Source organism: Phocoena phocoena, chromosome 18 (genome assembly GCF_963924675.1).
Source record: "Phocoena phocoena chromosome 18, mPhoPho1.1, whole genome shotgun sequence".
In the NCBI taxonomy this organism is placed as follows: Eukaryota; Metazoa; Chordata; class Mammalia; order Artiodactyla; family Phocoenidae; genus Phocoena; species Phocoena phocoena.
The window spans coordinates 36,624,457-36,649,388 of record NC_089236.1 but is presented as its reverse complement, the minus strand read 5'-3'; positions in this window follow the sequence as shown (position 1 = coordinate 36,649,388).

Here is a 24,932-nt window from a genome sequence, read left to right as displayed (position 1 = left end):
AACATACGCTGGTAAGAATGTGAAGAAGCTGGATTTCTCACACTTTCCTGGTAGGACTTTAAAATGGTACAAAGACAACCCACAGAATGGGAGAAAATATTAGCAAATGATGTGACTGACAAGGGATTAGTCTCCAAATTTACAAACATCTCACATGGCTCAATATTCAAAACACAAACAACCCAATCAAAAAATGGGCAGAAGACCTAAATAGACATGTCTCCAAAGAACACATGTAGGTGGCCAAGAGACACATTAAAAGATACTCAACATGGCTAATTATTAGAGAAACGCAAATCAAAACTACAATGAGTTATCACATCACACCAGTCAGAATAGCCATCATCAAAAAATCTACAGACAGTAAACGCTGGAGAAGGTGTGGAGAAGAGGGAACCCTCCTACACTGTTGGTGGGAATATAAATTGGTACAGCCACTATGGAGAACAGTATGGAGTTTCCTGAAGAAACTAAAATAGAGCTAACATATGATCCAGCACTACCACTCCTGGGCATATATCCAGAGAAAATCATGGTTCGAAAGGATACATGCACCCCAATGTTTACTGCAGCACTGTTTACAATAACCAAGACATGAGAGAAGCCTAAATGTCCATCGACAGAAGAAAGGATAAAGAAGATGTGGTACATATGTGCAATGGGATATTACTCAGCCACTGAAAAGAGTGAAATAATGCCATTTACAGCAACATGGATGGAAATATTTACAAAACAGACTCACAAACTCACAGACTTAGAGAATGAACTTACAGTTACCAGGGGAGAATGGTGCAGGGTAGGATAGATTGAGAGTTTGGGATTGACATGTACTCACTGCTATATTTAAAATAGATAACCAACAGGGACCTACTGTAAAAAAATAAATAAGTAAATAACAGGTGTTTCTCAGAATATGAATACAAAAATAAAATGGTACACTGTGGAAAACAGTTTGAGAATTTGTTATAAAACTAAACATACAACAACTATAAAACCTAGGAATTGCACTCTTGGGCATTTATCTTAGAAAAATGAAAACATTGTCACATAAAAAGTCTGTACAGAAATGTTCATAGCAATAACAATCTAGATGTCCTTCAATAAATGAAGATACAACTATACCACGGTATATATATCCAGGAATAACTCCTCATCAATAAAAATGAATACATTTTTGATACACAAAATGCCTTGTGAAAATTCAATTGGTGTAATCCATCACATCAACAGTTAAAAAGGAGAAATCACAGGATCATATCAGTAGATGCAGAAAAAGCATTTGATAAAATCCAAAACCCAATCATGATGCAAAACTCTCAGTAAACTAGAAATAGAAGAGAACATCCTCAACTTTACAAAGGGTATCTGCATAAAATATACAGAGAGCATAATACTTAATGGTGAGAAACTCAGATCTTTCCCACTAAGAACAGGTACAATGTCAGCCTGTCCCCTCACACTCCTTTTCAACATCATAGTGGAATTTCTAACTAATATAATAAGTCAAGAAAAGAAATTAAAGCTGCACAGATTTAGAAAGAAGAAATAAAACTGTCTTTATTTCCATTTGACATAATCATCTATGTAGAAAATCTGAAAGAACTGACAAAAAAAAAAACCTCTTAACAATTATAGCAAGGTTTTAAGATATAAGGTTAATATACAAAAGTCTATTTCTTTCCTATCTGTCAGCAATAAACAAGTGAAATCTGAAATTAAAAATAATACTATTTACATTAGCACTCCCCAAAATTAAATACTTAGGCATAAATCTAACAAAATATGTATAAGATATATAGGAGGAAAACTAAAAATTCTTATGAATGAAATCAAAGAACTGAAGAGATAGAGATATTTCATGTTCATTGGTAATAATGCTCAATATTGTCAAGATGTCAGTTCTTCCCAGCTTGTTCTATAGATTCAATGAATCTCAATAAAAATCTCAGGAAATTATTTTATGGATATTAAAAAACTAATTCTAAAGTTTACATGAAGAGGTAAAAGACCCAGAATAGCCAACACAATACTGGAGGAGAAGAACAAAGTTGGAAGACTGACACTACCTGACCTCAAGACATGCTATAAATCTACAGTAATCAAGACAGTGTGATATTGGTAGAGAAATGGACAAATAGCTCAGTGGAACAGAATAGAGAGCCCATAACCAGGCTCTCATAAATATAGTCAACGTATCTTTAACAAAAGAGCAAGGTCAGAATAATGGAGCAAAGAGTCTCTTCAACAAATGGTGCAGGAACAACTGGACATACAAATGCAAAAAAGTGAATCTAGACACAGACTTTTTACTCCTCATAAAAATTAACTCAAAATAGCTAATAGGCCAAAACGTAAAGTGCAAAACTATAAAACACTTATAAGATAGCGTAGGAGAAAATATAGTGGACCTTGGGTGTGGTGATGCCAATTAGGTATAATACCAAAGACATAATCCATGAGTGCCATAATTGATAAGCTAGACTTCACTAAAATTAAAAACTTCTGCTCTGTGAATGACAGTATCAAGAGAATTAGAAAACAAGCCATAGACTGAGAGAAAATGTTTGCAAAAGACATATCTGATAAAGGACTCTTGTCCAAAATATACAAACAACTTTTAAAACTCAACAATAGGAAAACAAAAGAGCCATTTAAAAAATGAGCCAAAGACTTTAACAGACACTTCACCGAAGATGATATAAAGACTGTAAGTAAGCATATGAAAAGATGTTCCATATCATATGTCATCAGGGAAATTCAAATTAAAGTGACAATGAGATACCATTGTGCAACCATTAGAATGGTCAAAATCTGGAACACTGATAATACATAATTTTAGAGATAATGTGGCACAATAGGACCTCTCATTCATTGCTGGTGGTATGCAGAATTGTATAGCAACTTTAGGGGACAATTTGTTAGTTTCTTACAAAACTAAACATACTCTTTTTCATAAAATCTAGCAATTGTTCTCCTTGATATTTGCACAAAGAAGCTGAAAACATATGTCCACACAAAAATCTGCACCCAGATGATTATAGCACCTTTTTTCATCATTGCAAATCTTGGAAGCAATCAAAATGTCTTTCAGTAAGTGAGTGGATATATAAAGTGTGGTACATCCAAACAAAGGCATGCTATTCAGCTCTAAAAAAAAAAAGGGAAAAGAATCTAAAAAAGAATGTATATATATATGTATATATATATATATATATATATATATATATATATATACACACACACATATCTATATATATGTACAAACACACACCCCATTGTAAATCAACTACACTCTCATAAAAAATTCTTTTTAATTTAAAAAATTTAAAAAGCTAAGAAAAAAAAAGAAATGAGCCATCAAGCCATAGAAAAACCTGGAAGAACCTTAAATGCATGTTATTAAGTGAAAGAAGCCAAGCGGAATGACTACATACTGTATTATTCCAACTATATGACATTATGGAAAAGGCAAAACTATGAAAACAAACAAACAAACAAAAAAATGGTGTTTCCCCGAGGAGCAAAAGTGGTAGAACAAATAAGCAGAGTACAGAGGATTTTTAGAGCAGTGAAATACTCTGTATGATGCCATAACGATGAATATATGTCATTATACATACATTTGTTGAAACTTATTGAATAAACAAAATCAAGAGTGAACCCTAATATAAACTATGGACTTCAGGTAATTATGATATGTTAATGTAGATTCATCAGTTTTAACAAATGTACCACTCTGATGAAGGATGTTGATAATGTGTGAGGGCAGGGGTACATGAGAAATCTCTGCATCTTCCCTTCAATTTTGCTATGAACCTTAAACTCTAAGTAATAAAGTCTTAATAAAAATATTTTAATTAAAAAATAAAACACTTGGATGAATCTTCAGGAGATTAGACTGACTCAAAAAAATGCCAATCCTAAAATGTTGCATACTATATGATTGCATTTATATATTATTGAAAAAATAATAATATACAAATGCAGACTAGATTACCAGGTGTCAGTGATGGAGGGAGTGTAAAGTAGAAGGGCTATAAAAAGGCAACACAGTAGATTTTTATGGTGCTGAAATTGTTCTGTTTTTTGAACTTATCCATGCCAATAACCTGACTGTGATATTTAACTATAGTTTTGCAAGATGCTACTGTGCAACCCAGTGAGAACTGGATAAAGATTAAATGGAATATCTGTATTTTATATATAAAATAAATATATATTTTAAATGATGCATAACAATCTAAACTCAAACCCTTTGTGATTCTTGCATTCAATTGATTTAAAACTTCATTTATTTAAAAAGTATCATCTAGTCATATGAAAATAGTTTATATATAAGAAAGCAAATTTATTTTATTTTTTGTCTATCATTTGTATAATAGTATAATGGTATTACATTGCATACTAAACAGCACTTTTAATCAAAAGTAGACATTTGAGTGTTGTGGGACAGCAGTGAGAAGGAAACAATTTAACTCCAATAAAAGCCATATACTTATTAACTAATGATCCAAGGAAAGCAAAACATAAGTCAGTGAAAGTAACTACACTGTAATTATCAATATAGAATTTGAACACATTATTGGTATGTGTAGATGGAGATTTTCCAATCATTCATGTATTGTTGGGAAAAGAAGAGAGGCAACAGTGGCTGAACTCCAGGAGTAGTACCAGGACTTTATCCCTATTATCTCATTTAATACTCATACAGTCCTATAATTTGGGGACTATTATCTCCATATGAATGAGGAATCTCAGAAAGAAAGGATGAATAAATTGTCTGAGAAAACCAGCCAATAGGTGAAAGATCTAAGATTGAAGCACAGATGAATTGATTCTAAAGTGTGTGTTCTTTCTACTACACAACCATTTAAGGCCAATGGGATCATACTTGTTGGAGATAATGAAAAGGAATTTCATGTATAAGAAATTAATTTGGATGACATGATTTCTAGCTTTGATTTTGTTCTCAGATTCAGAGATATGACAGCATAGATATCATATGTGCTACAAACATACTAATTTTCTCATAATGACTACAAGTGAAGTAATATGAATATAGTCCCCCTATAATAAAATAGAGAATATTACACAGAGTAATAAAACCTGGTGTTTAAGAAATTATATTAATTTTTAAATATTAAGAACATTGGATTGTTGAAATAAGGTTGCAAAATCACTGAAGATGATCATTAGTTCTTGCAAGGAAATTTAAACAAATTCTTTATATTACTAAAACGTTACAGATGCATTTATATACGTATTTATATATAAATATAAGTATATTTATAAATACATATATTTAACTGTCCTATTGTTACATGGATTTGTTTTGAGGCAAAGGGATGATTTTGTCCGAAACCAGGAGGCATAAGTTACAATAGAGTTTCAGGGATTGATAATTAATGACTAAATGTATCAAAATATTTAAATCTGTAATGTCTATGTCTATCAATATATCTATATCTAATTTAGTGGGCCTCAAATAGTGTATGTGGAGTTATAAATTAAACAAGTAATTTATAAATGGATTGTAAAGTTTACAATATGCATGTACAAACATAGCCTATGGCTGTAAAATAGCTTTTACCTTGCTTTATTTGCTACTTACCTATATGAAATCTGCTGAGTGATAAGAATGGAGCTAAGTCACTTAATTCGAGAGGTTTTGGATAAATAATTATTTAGGAATGGTGATCATTTGTAACTGAGGATGCTAAAAGAAGGAATATTTAAAGAATGATAGTCATGTCTTGGATAACTAATCATTTATGTATCCTGTTACCGAGATAAATATTCAGGAAAATGAGCAGTTTTAGGAATAGGGGTGTGAACGTGGACAAAGATGATAAACTCTTATTTTTCACACAGAAAATCTATATTTTAGTACTGACTTCTTGTTTTGTATAACATTTTTATGTGGAGCTGACAGATAAAATGTGAGTCTAATTCTCAAGAAGTATTTGGATAATGGATGGACCTAGAAATTATCATACTAAATGAAATAAATCAGAAAGAGAAAGATAAATACAATATGATATCACTTCTTATGTAGAATCTAAAATATGACACACATGAACCTATCTATGAAACAAAAACAGTCACAGACATAGAGAACAGACTTGTGGTTGCCAAGGGGGAGGGGGGAGGGGAGGGATGGATTGGGAGTTTGGGGTTAGTAAATGCAAGCTATTATATATAGAATGGATAAACAACAAGGTCCTAGTGTATAGCACAGGGAATTTTTTCAATATACTGTGATAAACCATAATGGAAAAGAATATTAAAAAGAATGTATATATATGTTTAAATGAATCACTCTGCTATATAGCAGAAATTAATGCAATATTGTAAATCAACTATACTTCCCTAAAAAAGGAAGTATTTGGATAACGAAATTTGAGGTAAACGTTTACAAAATAACTCCTACTTCTCCCAAAGTAAGAAAGAGTATAAACACAAAGTTCCAAAAGTAAAGTTAACAGGCACACAATTCTTCGGTAATGAGACACTTTTACAGTCCATACCTGTAAAGAACCTTATTCAGTACCCTACCAAGCTTGTCATCCTTCAGTAACTCTTATCTTTTAGTAATGTTCTCTTTTATTAACACCAACTTGGGAACCTCCAGTTCAGTGATTGAATTACCTGTGAAGAATTCATAGTTCTGATGCTGATGATTTTGTTCTGCTTCTGTTTTAGCTCGAATTCTTCAAAGATCCTGCTGCTTTTTAACACAAAATGATTTTCTGGACTCCAAAGCATGTATAGTGACATTGTTGTTGTCCCTTATGCATTAGTTTTCAAAAAAGTAGAAATGAACCTTTAAAAATTATTAAAATATTTATATGTTATATCCTACTGTTGGGTAAAAAAAATTCCCAATCATAATGCACTATATTTTAACCTCTGATTATATGTGTCATACACACTATTTCTGGTTATGTCTAAATACTGATTTGCAATCTCAAAAAAGTAGGCATTTGGATTGTAAGTAGTTAGTAACATAAACCATGAAAATTACAAATCACCAGAATGAAGATGGATTTTCTTTGCCTTATGTATTTATTTTAGCTAAGCAAAATAATTGCTAAATTTTCTAGCTTGTATCTCTAATTAACTTCATATTCAACAAATCAGTAATTTAGTTAAACCTTCATACAGGGTATTTTAGTTGAGCTTTATCAGATTTCCATAACACCCACATATGAAATATCTCTGTGACTAACCCTTCTGTCCCACCAATCTACCACACATCACCAGCAGCATAATCACCACAGAAATACAAACCTATGTACATGTTATGTAACAAAGACACACTATTTCTCATAAATGAGCTATTCTAAACTAAAACTGAGAAAGGAGAGGCAAAACTTACCAGTGAGGCTTTTTGGTCTGTGATCTAAGATTATATTTTCTAATAGACTGTATCGTTGATAAAGCTTATTACTTTAATTTTCTTTACCCTATTCCAATTATTTCCAAATTCAGGTGAGAAAGAAAAAAGTCATTTTATTAAATCTTTGAAATCACAAAATTACAAAAAGTATAGATTTATTTAAATGCTAGATTATTATGCATATACAAATATAAATTTTATCCATAAGCCAAAATTTATAAATATTAAGTGAAAAAATATACAATAATAATATCAAGATAAGTATTCAGTAAATAATACTTGCATTAATTTTAAATTCATCTTCATTGTTCTATAATAAATTGGAACCATTATACAATATTAAATATTAATATAAGTAAAACATTTTCCCTGAAACTGATTTTTATTCTAATTTTTTTATATATTAACATTTTATTTCTCTCTTTACTTGATCACTTTTAAACATAAAAGTTCTATACTATTACTCTTGTTTTTTTACTCTAGAATGTAAAATCATTGTTCCTTTTATGAAATTATACTTTTAATATATTTTAAATATATCTGATATATTTACACATTATATACATTTATATAATATATATTACACTTATATGTATATACATACATTTTCTTCAATATTTTTACAGCAAAAAATTTGTGACTGTATCCTACTTTTTCACCAATAAAAGTAAAGGGCTAAAGACATGTATTTCAACTTATACTTTCTGCCAATATAAGGAAACAATATTTGCTACACAGCCAATTGTCTAGTGTTGAAAGAAAATTCTTGAGAGATAAAATTATTTCTTCTTTGCTACTCCCACTTTCAGACCTCTAAGTGCGGTACCTGCCCTTATATTCTCTTATATATTATACTAACAGCAAAAGTTTTATATTTGGCCAAACTGAATTTTGTCTGAAACTTGTAAGTTTCAGGATTTTGTTTCAGTAGTGAAGCAAATATTTTTCTAACACAAATATGATCATATCAATTTTATGTTTAGTTTTATTTCCAGTTCTTTCTTATATAACTTTCTGTGTTCCCCTTATTTCATGCACTGCTTCTTTTTATCCCTGTGCCCCCATAACTTAGAATACTGAGAGATATTTTCATACTTTGCTTTGATAAGTGACTATTAATTTACAAAATAAAAACATGTTTACTTGTAAACCAATTTTAATTGATTGGCTCTTCTGAGAATATGTCATTACTTGTGAAATTTTAAAGCATTACTAAATTATATCAAAAGGAAAAAAATATATTTTCATAAAGTTGGAAAATTTGTAAAATACATTATTTCTGAATATTCTAGTCCCAAAGTTTCCCTCAAAGAATTTATAAAGGAGTACATCTTCAATGTAAATTCCACAGACACACAGTGAAATTACAATGTTAGGATAAAGGGTGGAGGAAGCTAATTAATTCCTCCCCAGATAGTAATCACTCTGAAAATCACAAATTTTAAATGCTGATAAAATTTTTGACACCACTAATTAACACTTTAAACTCCTAGGAGAAAAATACAGCATTTGGACTACATTTAAATTCTTTCCCTTTTTACCTTCATTTATACAGTATTGGTCAGGGCTGTATCCCAAAGCAATCTACAGATTCAATGCAATCCCTATCAAATTACCAATGGCATTTTTCACAGAATTAGAACAAAAAATTTCACAATCTGTATGGAAACAATAAAGACACTGAATAGCAAAAACAACCTTGAGAAAGAAAAATGAAACTGGAGGAATCAGGCTCCCTGACTTCAGACTATACTACAAAGCTACTGTAATCAAAACAATATGGTACTGGCACAAAAACAGAAATACATATCAATAAAACAGGATAGAAAATCCAGAGATAAACCCACACACTTATGTTCACCTAATCTATGACAAAGGAGGCAAGAATATACAATGGAGAAAAGACAGCCTCTTCAATAAGTGGTGCTGGGCAAACTGAACAGCTACAGCTAAAAAAATGAAATTAGAACATTCCATAACACCATACACAAAAATAAACTCAAAATAGATTAAAGACTTAAATGTAAAACCGGACTTTATAAAACTCCCAGAGAAAAACATAAGCAGAACACCTTTTGACATAAATTGCAGCAAGATATTTTTATCCACCTCTTAGAGTAATGAAAATAAAAGCAAAAATAAACAAATGAAATCTAATTAAACTTAAAAGCGTTTGCACAGCAAAGGAAACCATAAATAAAAGGAAAGGCATCACTTAGAATGGGAGAAAATATTTGCAAATGAAGCAAAAGACAAGGGATTAATCTCCAAAATATAAAAAGAGTTCATGCAGCTCAATATCAAAGAACAAACAACCTAATCAAAAAATGGGTGGAAGACCTAAATAGACATTTGTCCAAAGAAGACATACAGATGGTTAAAAAAAAAAATGCTCAACATCACTAATTATTAGAGAAATGCAAATCAAAACTACAATGAGGTATCATCTAACACCAGTCAGAATGGCCATCATAAAAAAATCTGCCAATGATAAATGCTGGGAGAGGGTGTGGAGAAAAGAGAACCCACTTACACTGTTTGTGGGAGTGTATAGTGGTACAGCCACTATAAAGAGCAGTATTGAGTTTCCTTAAAAAACTAAAAATAGAACTACCATACAACCCAGGATTCCCACTCCTAGGCATATACCCGGAGAAAACCATAATTCGAAAAGATACATGCACCCCAATGTTCATTGCAGCACTATTTACAATAGCCAGGATATGAAAGCAACCTAAATGTCCATCAACAGATGAATGGATAAAGAAGATGTGGTACATATATACAATGGAATATTACTCAGCCATAAGAAATAATGCCCTTTTCAGTGACATGGATAGACCTAGAGATTGTCTTAGTGTGTGAAGTCAGACAGAAAGACAAATATCATATGATATTACTTATATGTGGAATCTAAAAAAAAAGGTACGAATGAACTTTGAAGTAGAGTCACAGATGTAGAAAACAACCTTATGGTTGCCAGGACATAAGAGAGGGGGGAGGGATAAATTGGGAGATTGAGATTCATGAATACACAATACTATATAGAGAACAGATAATTAATAAGGGCCTACTGTATAGCACAGAGAACTCTACTCAATGCTCTGTAATGGCCTATATGGGAAAAGAATCTAAAAAAAAGAGTGGCTATATGTATAACTGATTCATTTTGCTGTACACCTCAAACTAACACAACATTATACATCAAATATACTTCAATAAAAATGTTTTAAAAGGATATTTAATACAAATTTATCCAAGAAAGCATATATGTATACATGAATTAGGAAGTGCACTTGAAATGGAAAGCTATAAATTTGAAGAGAGCATTTATTTCCACTATCATTCAAACAAATATTGTCCTCTTCCTAAAAGGATATCTAATCTATATTTTGCCTTGGTCCATTTATCTGAACATCATATTTATTGCAATATATTGAATTCAAGTATTTATGTGAATGTAATAGAATCCTGGAAGAAAATATATTTGCCATGGAAAATGGATTAGTATTGGTCATTAATTAGGTGTTAATTTTAGTATAGGAGTTGATGGATGGGTAGATAAATGAATTGATATTTAGATTGATGGGCAAAAGATTTCACTTGTGCTGTTCAAATATTTTGTATGGGGCATAGTGAGGGACAATCTCAGGACAAGAAAATTCCCTGCAAGCCCATTGGCTTTAGTAGTCACCTATACACAGTGACTTTATTAAGCAATGTAGATGGCAAGAGAGAAAGAACAGTAATCAAGGTCTTGGAGATCCTCCTACACACCTAGTAGTCTTACTGATTCTCACTCCAACTTCCCATTTGCTATGAAGGAGATTTACAAGGGGAAGTAGAAATTAAGTAAGGATCCAGTGTGGAATTTATATTAAGATTCAGCACCCTACCTGGAACAAAGTTTTAACACACCTTCTCTATAGTCTGGACAATTAACCAGAATGGTTCAACAGTGATTTTATTTTCAATATATTCTATTAAAATCAAAGATGTGTGTGTGTGTGTGTGTGTGTGTGTGTGTGTGTGTGTGTGTGTGAAGAGAAACAGGGAATTTAATTTCAGTCTTTAGAATTTAGGCTAATTTTCAAATGAATAAAAATTTGCTGGAAAGTCCTTATTAAAATGAAGGCAGATCTCTGTTTCAAAATGTATGAAATAGAGCTCAGGGACTGAGTTTTAAAGAAACACTTAAGTGATTCTCTTATGGTTGAGAATTTGCTAACCACCTAGTGTAACTCAGGTGAATTTTTTATATACTCTTATTAAAACGTGTTTTATTAAGTCAATCCACATCATTTATACTAATAAATATAATACTATGATTAATATATTACGTCTTTCTATATCATAGTATTATGCAATCATACACAGAGTGCCGTCTTCTATGTAGGTATTGTCTGGAGTATAAGAGAAGAAAAATCGCAAAGACAATGGCAAGATTTTTTTTTCTTTGATATAATGTTTTACAAAAAAGAAGACCTGAAAATAAGCTCTTTCTTGGTTAGTACATATATCATTAGAGACTCAAAGGTCATACTTTCAACTATCATAATGTTCAAATTTAGTAAACACAGAAATGAATTTTCAAAAATTTATAATCTAGTACTAAATAAATTGCACACATGTTGTCAAAAGGAAGCATTAAATTGGAATACACTTATGAGAAAGAAATAGTTGCTAAAGAATCCTGTCATGGGCTTCCCTGGTGGCGCAGTGGTTGAGAGTCCGCCTGCCGATGCAGGGGACACGGGTTCGTGCCCCGGTCTGGGAAGATCCCACATGCCGCGGAGCGGCTGGGCCCGTGAGCCATGGCCGCTGAGCCTGCGCGTCCGGAGCCTGTCCTCCGCAACGGGAGAGGCCACAACAGTGAGAGGCCCGCGTAACGCATAAAAAAAAAAAAAAAAAAAAAAAAAAAAAAAAAGAATCCTGTCATATTTAAAAAGTAATTGAGCACAAAATCATAAGAATATGCACAATCTGTGGTGTTTTATTTTTATTTATTCTAAAGTACCATATTTTTCAGTACTTAAATGTAATAAATATATTTTCATTATAATATGAATATATTTTAAAGTATTTAACATCAAAATGTCAATGTGTTTACAAAATCTCAGTATATCTCATTTAAATAATAGTCATAAATAAATAGTAAAAACATTCTGTTTCATAAACAATTGAAAGGGATATTAACATTGTCCATAGCTAATGAAATTCGTTTGGGCAATATTAGCATAATTTATACATTATACAGAAATAAGCCTTCCTTTTATTTATTTTTTATTTTTTTAAAAAATATTTATTTTAATTTTGGCTGCATTGGGTCTTTGTTGCTGTGCGCAGGCTTTCTCTAGTTGTGCTGAATGGGGGCTACTCTTCTTGCAGTGTGTGGGCTTCTCATTGCGGTGGCTACTCTTGTTGCGGAGCACAGACTATAGGCTCATGGGATTCAGTAGTTGTAGCACTCAGGCTCAGTAGTTGTGGTACATGGGATTAGTTGTTCCATGGTATATGGGATCTTCCTGGACCAGGGCTCGAGCCCATGTCCCCTGCACTGGCAGGCAGATTCTTAACCACTGCACCACCAAGGAAGCCCAACCCTTCCTTTTAACTTAACTATTTGATATAAAAAATTGCACAGTATTTAGTTAATAAGATATTACCTAATTTCTGATTTCTAGCTATTTTAACTCTTTTATTTCCTTTATATTGCTGGGCCCTAGAATTTTATAAAATTATTCAGAACATATAAATAAAAAATAAAGTTTCCTGAAATCCATCAATGACCTTAATTTTCCAATCCATTTTATACACTTGCAAATATTTTAAATTTATTTTTCAGAGCAGCATCAATAGATTTACATTTATAATATCAACTAAAGATATTTTTACTTTCTCTAGTTTTATTAAGATATAACTAAGATACAACATTGTATTAATTTAAGGCATACAATGTAATGATTTGATAAATGTATATGTCATGAAATGAATACCACAAAATTTAGTTAATATCCATTACTTCACATACTTAGAAATATTTTTCTTGTAATGAGAGTTTTTAAGATTTACTTTCCTAACAACTTTCAAATATACAATAGAGTGTTAACTATAGTCACCATGCTGTTACATTACATCCCCAAAATTTATTTCTTCTATAACTGGAAGTTGGTCCCTTTGGCCACCTATACTCATTTCCCCCACTCCACACTCCTGGCCTCTGGCAAGCACCAATACATTCTCTGTTTATATGAGTTTGTTTGTTTTTAGGTTCCGCATATAGTGATATCACACAGAATTTGCATTTCTCTCTCTCTCTCACTTATTTTATTACCAAAATTCCATAAAGTCCATCCATGTTGTTGTAAAAGACAGTTTCTGTCTTTTTTATAGTATGTACATATACATACACATATCTGAGGCTTTTGGCATGTATGTTCATCAGGGATATTCACCTATAATTTTCTTTTCTGGTAGTCTCCTTGTTTGGATTTAGGTTAGGGTAATGGGGTCCTTGTATTATAGAATGAGTTTGGGAGTGTTTCTTCTTCTGCTTTATTTCAGAAGAGTTTGAGAAATGTTGGTGTTAATTATTCTTTCAATGTTTTGTATAATTCACCAGTGAAGCCATCTGGTCCTAGACTTTTCTTTGTGGGAAAATTTTTGATTACTGACTCAGCCTCCTTACTAGCTATTCTTACTAGCTATTCTATTCATATTTTATATTTCTTCATGATTCAGTCTGGATAGGTTGTATATTTCTACAAATTTATCCATTTCTTCTAGGTTGTCCAATTTATTGATATGTAATTGTTCATACTAGTATATTATGATCCTTTATATTTGTGTGGTATCAGCTGTAATGTCTCCTCTTTCATTTATACATTTATTTATTTGAAACTTCTGTTTCAAATGACAGAAGAGGCAAAAGAGTGGTAGACATACCTGAGAAGCGAGGGACCTCACATTAGCCAACAAGTTCACATTGGAAAATGCAACAGGCTAAATGAATACAGCTAACACTGGGTTACATCCAGCTACAGATGAGTGCAAGTGTCCACTAGTGACAATAAGCATTACATTTCAATAATTACATTAATTGTAAGTGGACTGAATGCACTAATAAAAAGATATAGAGGAGCTTAATGGACACAAAACCAAGAACCCTATATATGCTGCATGCACGATACTCACATGAGGTCGAAATACACACACAGATTGAATGTGAGCGGATGGAAGAAGATATTCCATGTCACTGGAAAATAAAAGATGGCTGGATAGAAATACATATATCAGAAAAAGTAGCCTGATAAAAATTAAAACAATGACTGCTACAAGAGACAAAGAAGGATATTACATATGATCAAGGGATCAGTTAAAGAAGAAGATATAACAATTGTAAATATATATGCATCCAACATAAGATGACCTAAATAAATAAAACAAACATTAACAGAAATAAAAAGAGAAATTGACAGTAACACAGTAAAAGCAGTGGAAATTAACACCTTATTTAGATCAATTAACAAATCATTCAGACAGAAAATGAATAAGGATAACTGGCTGTAATTGACACATTACAGCAAATGTACCAGATATATATATCCATATATATACATAAATGTACAGATAAATATATTAATATGTTATATATTATAGTATTATATATAGTAATATATATTATATTATATAAAATATATTATATATTATATTGTTATATATAATATCATTTTGTTATGTTATGTTAATTTATAATATATATTATGTCATTGCATTATATATAATAATTATATATGATATATATTCATATTATTAAATTACATATATTAATGATCAAATTATAATTATTAAATTATTATATATAACCATAATGTCATTATATAATATAATACGATTAATTATATATATTAATTATGTTATATATTATTATTATGTACATATTATTTTATATCCATATTTTATTATATATTATACATATATAATATATATAATATATAACATGTACATATATAATACAAATAATATATAATATAAAACAATATAACATATAGTAGAATATATATACTTATGTTATATAATATAATAATATAATTATACTATTTATTATATTGATATCTACTATATTATTATATATTATATTTATATTATACATATAATACATATATTATATACTATAATATGTATATTATATATTATATTATTTATAATATAATTGATTTAAGTATATATAATACAGTATTACATATTACAAGTATGTTCAGCAGAATGAACTTTCTTTTCGAGTGCACATAGAACATTCTCCAGGATAGATCCCATTCTAGGCCATAAGACAAGCCTCTGTCAATTTAAGAAAATTGAAATAATAACAAGCATCATTTATGACCACAACACTATGAGACTAGAAATCAATGATAAGAAGAAAAATGCATAAAACACAAACATGTGGAGCTAAACATTATGCTACTTAACTAGCAGTGAATCATTGAAGAAGTTAAAGAAAAATTCAAATAAAACTTGGAGACAAATGAAAATGAAAATATAATGATCGAAAACGTTTTTGACACAGAAAAATCAGTTCTAAGAGGGAAGTTTATAGCAATACAAACTTACCTCAGGAAACAGGAAAGATCTCAAAAATAAACAACCTAACCTTATAGCTAAAGGAGCTAGAAAAAGAAAGAACTAAACCCAAAGTTAGTAGAGGGAAAGAAATCATAAAGATCAGAGAAAAAATAAATGAAATGGAAACAAAAAATAAATAAACAGAAAAGATAATTGATATAAGAGCTGGTTCTTTGAAGAGATAAACAAAATTGATAAAACTATAGACAGATACATCAAGCAACAGGGAGAGCCCCAAACAAAATCAGAAATGAAAATGGAGAAATTACAACTCACACCACATAAATGCAAGGGTCATAATAGACTATTTCAAACAACTACATGCAAATGAAATGGGAAACCTAGAAGAATTGGACAAATTCCTAGAAATGTACAATTTCCCAGGACTGAACCAGGAAGAAATAGAAAATATAAGCAGATCAATTTTCAGTAATGACATTGAATCAGTAATAATGATAATAATAATGAATTCCCAACAAAGAAAATTCCAGGATCTGATGGTTTTACAGGTGAATTCTACCAAACACTGAGAGAAGATTTAACACCTATCCTCAAAGTATTCTGAAATATTGGAGAAGAAATTATTAAAAAATCCTTTGATGAGGCCAACATCATCCTGATTCCAAAACCAGAAGCAGATATTAGAAAAAAGGAATATTACAGTCCAATGTCACTGATAAACATAGATGCAAAAATTCTCAACAAAATTTTATCAAACCAAATCCAACAATACATTAAAATGTTATACACTATGATCAAGTGGGATGTACCCAGGGATGCAAAGATGGTTCAATATACTCAAATCAATCAATGTGATACATCACAGTAGCCAAGTTGAAGAATAAAAACAATTTGTTCATCTCAATAGATGCAGAAAATAAACTTTTGACAAAATTCAACATCCATTTATGATAAAAACTCTCCAGAAAGTGAGTATAGAGGGAACATGCCACAACATAATAAAGGCCATATATGATAAACCCATACCTAGCATCATATTCAATGGTATAAAGCAGAAAGTATTTTCTCTAAGATCAGAAACAAGACAAGGATACCCACTCTCATCAATTTTGTTCAATATAATATTGGAAGTCTTATCCATAGCAATCAGAAAAAAAAAAAAAAGAAATAAAATACATCCAAATTGGAAAGGAAAAACTGTTTGCAGGTGACATGATACTATACATAGTGGATTCTAAAGAAGCAACCAAAAAACTAGTAGAACACTTCAGTGATTTCAGTAAATTTGCAGGATACAAATTTTATATGCAGAAATCTGTTGCATTGATATATGCTAAAAACAAACTATCAGAAAGAGAGATTAAGGAAACAGTCCTATTTACAATCACATGAAAAAGAATAAAATATCTAGGAATAAACCCACCTAAGGAGACAAAAGACCTGTACCACAAAAACTATAAGTTTAGGAGAAAACAAATTGAAGATCACACAAATGTAAAGATATGCCATGTTCACGGATTAGAAGAATTAATATTATTAAAATGAACAGCTACTCAAAGTAATCTAAACATTCAATGCAATTCCTATCAAAATACCAAGGGCATTTTACACAGAAGTAGAACAAATAATTTTAAAAATTGTATGGAAACACAGAAGACACTGAATAGCCAAAATAATCTTGAGAAAGAACAAAGCTCAATATTCCATGCTCCCTGACTTTAGACTATACAACAAAGATACAGTATCAAAACAGTATGACACTGGCACAGAATTAGACATATAGATCAATGGAACACGATAAAGAGCCCAGAACTAAACCCACACACTCAGGTCAATTAACCTAAAAGTAAGTAGGCAAGAACATACACTGGAGGAAAAACAGTGTGATGCTGGTATAACAGCATAGACATGAAAAAAATGAAATTAGAATACTTTCACATACAATATACAATAATAAACTCAAAATAGATTAAAGGCCCAAATGTAAGACCAGAAAGCATAAAACTTCTAGAAGAAAGCATAGGCAGAACACTCTATGACCTAAATTGTAGAATTATTTTTTGGATCTGGCTTCTAAGGTAAAAACAAACAAACAAACAAAAAATAAACAAATGGAACCTAATTAAACTTAAAAGATTTTTTACAGTAAATGAAATCAACAACAAAATGAAAGGACAAATTAAGTGCAAATGATATGACCAATAAGGGGTTAATATCCAACATATATAATCAACACAAAGAACTCAATAATGGAAAAAACAAACAACCCAATTAAAAAGTTGACAGAAGATCTGGAGAGAATTTTTTTTTTTTTTTTTTGCGGTACACGGGCCTCTAACTGTTGTGGCCTCTCCCATTGCAAAGCACAGGTTCCAGACTCGCAGGCTCAGTGGCCATGGCTCACGGGCCTAGCTGCTCCGCGGCATGTGGGATCTTCCTGGACTGGGGCACGAACCAGTGTCCCCTGCATCGGCAGGTGGGCTCTCAACCACTGCGACACCAGAGAAGCCCTGGAGAGACATTTTTCCAAAGTTCCTGGTCAACAGAAACATGAAAATTATTGCTAAATAATTACTGCTAATTATTTGAAACCATAATGAGATATCACTTCATACCTGTCAGAATTGCTATTATCAAGACCACAAATAACAAATGTTGGCTTGTATGTGGAGAAAAGGGAACACTTCTACCTTGCTGGTGGAAATGGAAGTTGCTGCAGCCATTGTGGAAAACATTAGGGAGGTTCCTCAAAGGACTAAAAATAGAAGTACAATATGATCAAACAATTCCACTTCTGTGTATATATCTGAAGGAAGCAAAAACATTAATGCGAAAAGATACATGCACTCCAATGTTCATAGCAACATTATTTACAATAGCCAAGATATAGAAACAACCTAAGTGTCCATCAACAGATGAATGGATAAAGAAGATGTGATATGTGTGTGTGTGCATGTTTGTGTGTGTTCCACATACACAATGGAATATTACTCAGCCATGAAAAGGAATGAAAATTTTCCATTTGCAACACATGGATGGTATTTTTCTTAGTGAAATAAGTCATACAGAGAAAGACAAATGATGTATGTTATCACTTATATGTGGAACATACAAAATAAAATAAACGAGTAAATATAATAAAAATGAGACTCACAGATATAGAGAACAAACCAGTGGTTACCACTGGGGAGCAGAAAAGGAGGAAGGGCAAATTAGGGGTAGGGAATTAAGAGGTACAAACACAGTACTATGAATAAAATAGATAAGTTACAAGGATATATTGTTCAGGACAGGGAATTCAGCCAATATTTTATAATAACTATAAATGGAGTATAATCTATACAACTTTTGAATCAAAAAATAAGTAAAAAATAAAATAATGGCAAAACTGACATCGATGTAGTAAAAAGAATTTATATACTTACTTTTTGCTGTTAACATTTTATTACTAAAATTTCCTAATATAAAATAGTTGAAACAATTTTGCAGTGAACATCCATATATTCTCCATCTAGACTGTACAAGTAGAATTTTACTGATTACTGTATACAAAAAGTTCATCTCACTTTCTATGACTCATTTTTCCACAAATGCTTCAGCATGCCTATCAATAGTTCAATATATGATAATAACCCATACATATGTATATGTACTATTTGATATAAAATTTATAAACTTTTGAATACACAAGTCTTGAGAGTACCTATCCAGTGAGTGTTGACAAGTGCATACGCTTTTTTTTTATATATCTTTATTGGAGTATAATTCTTTAAAATGTTAGTTTCTGCTGTACAACAAAGTGAATCAGCTATATGTATACATATATCCCCCTATACCCTCTCTCTTGAGCCTCCTTCCCACCCTCTCTATCCCACTCCTCTAGGTCATCATAAAGTATCTAGCTGATCTCCCTGTGTTATACAGCAGCTTCCCACTAGCCATCCATTTTACATTTGGTAGTGTATATATAACAATGTTACTCTCTCCCTTCATCTCAGCTTCCCCTTCCACCCCTATGTCCTCAAGTCTGTTTTGTACATCTGCATCTTTATTCCTGAATTGCCACTAGGCTGATCAGTCCTTAGTTTTTAGATTCCATATATTTGCATTAGCATATGGTATTTGTTTTCCTCTTTGACTTACTTCACTCTGTATGACAGACTCTAGGTCCAAGCAACTCATTACAAATAACTCAATTTTTTTCCTTTTTATAGCTGACTAATATTCCATTGTACATATGTGCCACATCTTCTTTATCCATTCATCTGTCGATGGAACTTAGTTTGTTTCCATGTCCTGGCTATTGTAAATTGTGTTGCAATGAACATTGCGGTACATGTACCTCTGTGAATTGTGGTTTTCTTAGTGTATATGCCAAGTAGTGGGATTACTGGGTCATATGGTAGTTCTAACAAATGCATACACTTTTATCTTAAAGCTTTATCAAGATATAAAACATTACCAGCACCTCTGAAATTTCCTTATGCATCTTTAATCCTTACTCCTCAAACCTCAGAAGCAACAGTTATTTCAATCACTTTTTTTAACACAGATTATTTTTGCCAATTCCAAGTATCATGTATTATCTACTCTTTTGTGTGTCTTATACCACTGTATGCTATTTTCCCAGACTTTTCCATGTTGTGTGTATATGAGAATGTTACTTTTTATGGTTTAACTGTATTTTATTGAAAGAATATGTCCCAGTCTGTGAAAGCATTCTAAACAAAATTGTTTCTAGATTTTGACAATTATAAATAAGGGAAGTATGAAAATTATACAAACCTTTGTAAATATTCATATTTTTTACTTCTTTTGAATAAAAGTATATTGGTGGAATTAGTGGTCATAGGGTAGGTATGTGTTAAGGAAATGGCCTTTATAAGGCATGGCAGAATTTCCCAAAATTTTTGTTTTATTTTACATTTTCATTATCAATTTATAAGAGTTCCAGTTTTTCCACATCCTTGTCCATATTTAGTACCAGTAGTCTTTATTCTTAAATTTTCTGTCATACTAGTAGGTAAGTGGTGCCATTTTATTGTGGAAAGATAGATGAATATAGATATAGAAATAGATGAATCTAAATTTTTTCTCTCTATAAAAATATCTACTATCTCTACATATAGACAAATCAATCAATATCTATCCATCTATCTACCTATCAAGAGACAGAGAAAGACAGATTGAGAGATGTAGGTATATATATGTATGGAGAGAGAGAGAGAGAGGGAGAGAGAGAGAGAGAGAGAGAGAGAGAGAGAGAGAGAGAGAGAGAAAGTGGGAGAGAAGAGAGATAATATTTTTCTGAAGAGAAATTCTAAATTGAGAATGCTAACATATTTTTTGTTTCTTCAAACTTTTAAGAAAGTCTCATTCATATATTGAATTTAAATTGAATTGAATTCAGTGAATTGAATTGAATTCATGTATTGAATTCGTATACCTAAATGTATCTGTAATCAGAAATTTGGAAAAGTAATTGTGATATTCTTATTTAGATTAATATCCTGATGCAAACTAGTATGTATATACAAATACAAACTCACATAATCACATAAATACTTATCACTAACATTGTGGGGGAAAACTTTGGAGTATAAAATATATTAAAATGCTTTGATTATTTAATTTGCTTTTTGTGGTTAATCACATAAACTTTTCAAAAATCTCTTTAAATAAATTTGATTACTAAAGGCAACAGTAATGCAAAGACATGATGAGGGTGAATCTTTCAAATTATGTTTTAACAACAACAAAAACCTCAAAAATGTTAAATTCTGAATACAAAAGTGGAATGAATAGGTAATTAACAGGCTAGTATGGAAACAAGCATTTTATAGTCCCAGTGTCCATTCCTGTTTTTATTACCATTAGTATTCCACTGTTACTTGAAATTTATAACAAAAAATATATTTTTTTACCAATAAGTGACTGAAGAAAAAATAGGTAATTTGGTGGAGATAAAATAGAAGACAAAATGCTATTTACATCTAAATTCATGCTGACAATAATGACGAGACTGCATGTTTACCCCTTTTCACCTCTATTTCAGGTCCTTCCATCAAATTGTATCATTAAAACTTCAGGAATGACATTAATCTTACCATGTACAGTATAATAGGCAATTTCATTCTTAGCTTTGTGTGCCTATATTATTTCATGGAATTTTTGTGTTTAATTTACAAGTGATATCTGCTAAAATACTTTATTTAAATAAAGTTGCTACTGTTGACTTTGACAGCTTGCATTGTTAATTGCAGCTGCCAGCTTTCTGCCAGTTTAAATGTTCACTGCTATGGAACATTAAATGGACCATTAGTAAAATTCCTGAGAATTTGACTTAGAGAAAATGTGTCATATTCATTTTGTCATGAATTGTGGTAAGATTAAACTGTCACAAAGATTATTTTTAACTGGGGAAAATCTATGTTTGGCAGATTAAGAATAGTTTATTTCTTTATGTGGACTGCTATGCAATAAAAGAACAAATATGCAAAAAAGAGGCCTGAGAGAGCACATTAATTTTTCAAATTATGCTATCACATCTAGGTGGTTACCTGCACTAACTGTAGGTGGTTCCTGTGACATTACCTCCATTACATCATCATGCAGGTACATTAACACTGTGTAGAAAAGTACCCCACTGAGCATCACATACTTTATTTAACTGGAAAACCCAGATGAACTGAGATGATTTATAATAAAATGGGACAAGATTAATAGGAAGGTATTAATAATTCAGTACAACCAATCAGTGACTGAAGAAAATGACTTTAAATTGTGAATTCAAAGAATCACCATTAAATAAAACTCATTAGTCACTTAAGTACTCTGGATTTAATATTAAATATCACAAATAAATTACTGTAGTCTCTTGAAGTTTACAAAAGTGATTCAAACATACTTCAAAGAATATGTCTTAAAAAGTGATGTCAACTTTGTGGATAAAGCATCAACAATTTTTGATGAAATTAAACTTGAGAAAGCATTATACCTAATGATCTATTCAGAGAACTTCAAATGGTTAATTTAATTGTCAATATAATATTTTGCTAGATTCTGTGTAGTATATATATTTATATTTAAATATATTAGTACAAGTTATATGTATATATAGAGTTAGGTAGAAAAGCAAAGGAAATAGTTCTTATTCTTACTCATTTCAAAAGATTCTCAAACTTTTGTAATTTTAAAAATACAAATTAAAATTATGAAAACCTAGATGTTACATTTTTGGTTAAAAAATGTATTAAAAAGGTAAGAATATTTTGTGTTGCAGCCATGTGGAAAATAATAGGCATTACCATGAATTCCAGGTGATAATAAAAAGTATTAAACATCTTTGGAGAAAAATTTGGCAACATCTACTAAAAAACATTTATTTGAACTATGTAAAATTTTATTTTACCTATAAACTTGCAAATATTAGAAAAGATGTATTAAGAAAAGATTAATTATAGCATTATTTGACAAAGTAATTGAAAACTGTACACTAAGATTAATTAGGTATATTAACTTCCTCCCATGTAAAGTTATAGTGGTCTACAGTTTGATTAAATGGATGCACTATATAGTCTGTCAGTGAATCATAATAAATTTTTTAAAAAATGTAGTTAAATAAAGCAAGGGAAAAACAGGTAATGTAGTATTTAGCCCACAACCAGTTATACATTCCCTCCCCAAATAACTGGATAGATGATCTCTGGGAAACTCAGAAGGAAATATTAAGCCCCTGTTAGAATGGTTATCTCTGGGGTGGGAAATTGTGTACTTAATGAATACTGGTAATGTTTCCTTTACATTATTTTCCTTTTTTTCCCTCATTTTGTGTGTGTGTGTGTGTGTGTGTGTGTGTGTTTATATTTGTATTTAACGAGGGAGGAGTGTTAGTTATTTCAAAAATAGAAAATTATAACCATGTTAAACTTTTTTGTATTATCTCTGTTTTTTGTGGAATGTTGTACTAATATGAATCTTTTACATTAAATATAATAGACCACTTTGACATTTTTGTGCATGTCATGAATTCTTAAAAGCAGGCATACTATTAAATATATCAGCAGAAATGACATTTTTTTGTTAAATTAAAACTGCATTTTTGTATACATGGTAAACAATTACAGAAACTAATATGATTTTTTAATGAAATAAATCAAAACAATTACATCAAAAGTTTACAGAGTTCTAAATTACCTTTTTAACTCAGTAGTATATAAAATGCAATATTTTATATACAATAACCATTTATTTAACATTTGATCTATATTCTAATGTTCAAATGACTTAGCTTGTCTAAATAACAGAGACAAATGATAATGTAATTAGTGATTACTGTGAGAACATGGCCTTAATTAGAAATAAAATTAAATTGCATATGTATAATCATCAGTAAATCCATATTGTTTAATAAAAGACAAAAGGCAATATCAAGTCATTCTGGCTGACATATTTCAAATGATTATGGTGGAATAACTTGATAACATGAATTTAAATAGTCAATTTGCTTTGCTTATAAAAAAGATTAATTAGTTGGTTGAAGGAAAATTGTACACTATTAGAATCAAGGATATATACATATATATTTTTTCTAACAATTTACTGATAATGTTAAAGTTGTTTTTGTAAGGCACATAGTCATTTGTCTAATCTAAGAAAGTCATATTTATTGAAATAAGTCCCATTTGTACAGAATGTTTATGATCACTTCAAATCTGAATATATTTTAGATAAGTAGTGACTTGGATATTTGAGTCCTTCATTGTAAAGGTAAATGAATGAGAACCAATACATTTCAATGAAGTTAATTAATTTTTCCTATAAATAATAAAAACAAACTACAGGTGAACAATATTTTGTTTACTTTATCTTCAATTATGATATCATTATTCGGTTTTCTGAATCATACACTACATGATACATTGATATCTTTGTTCAGTAAATATATTTT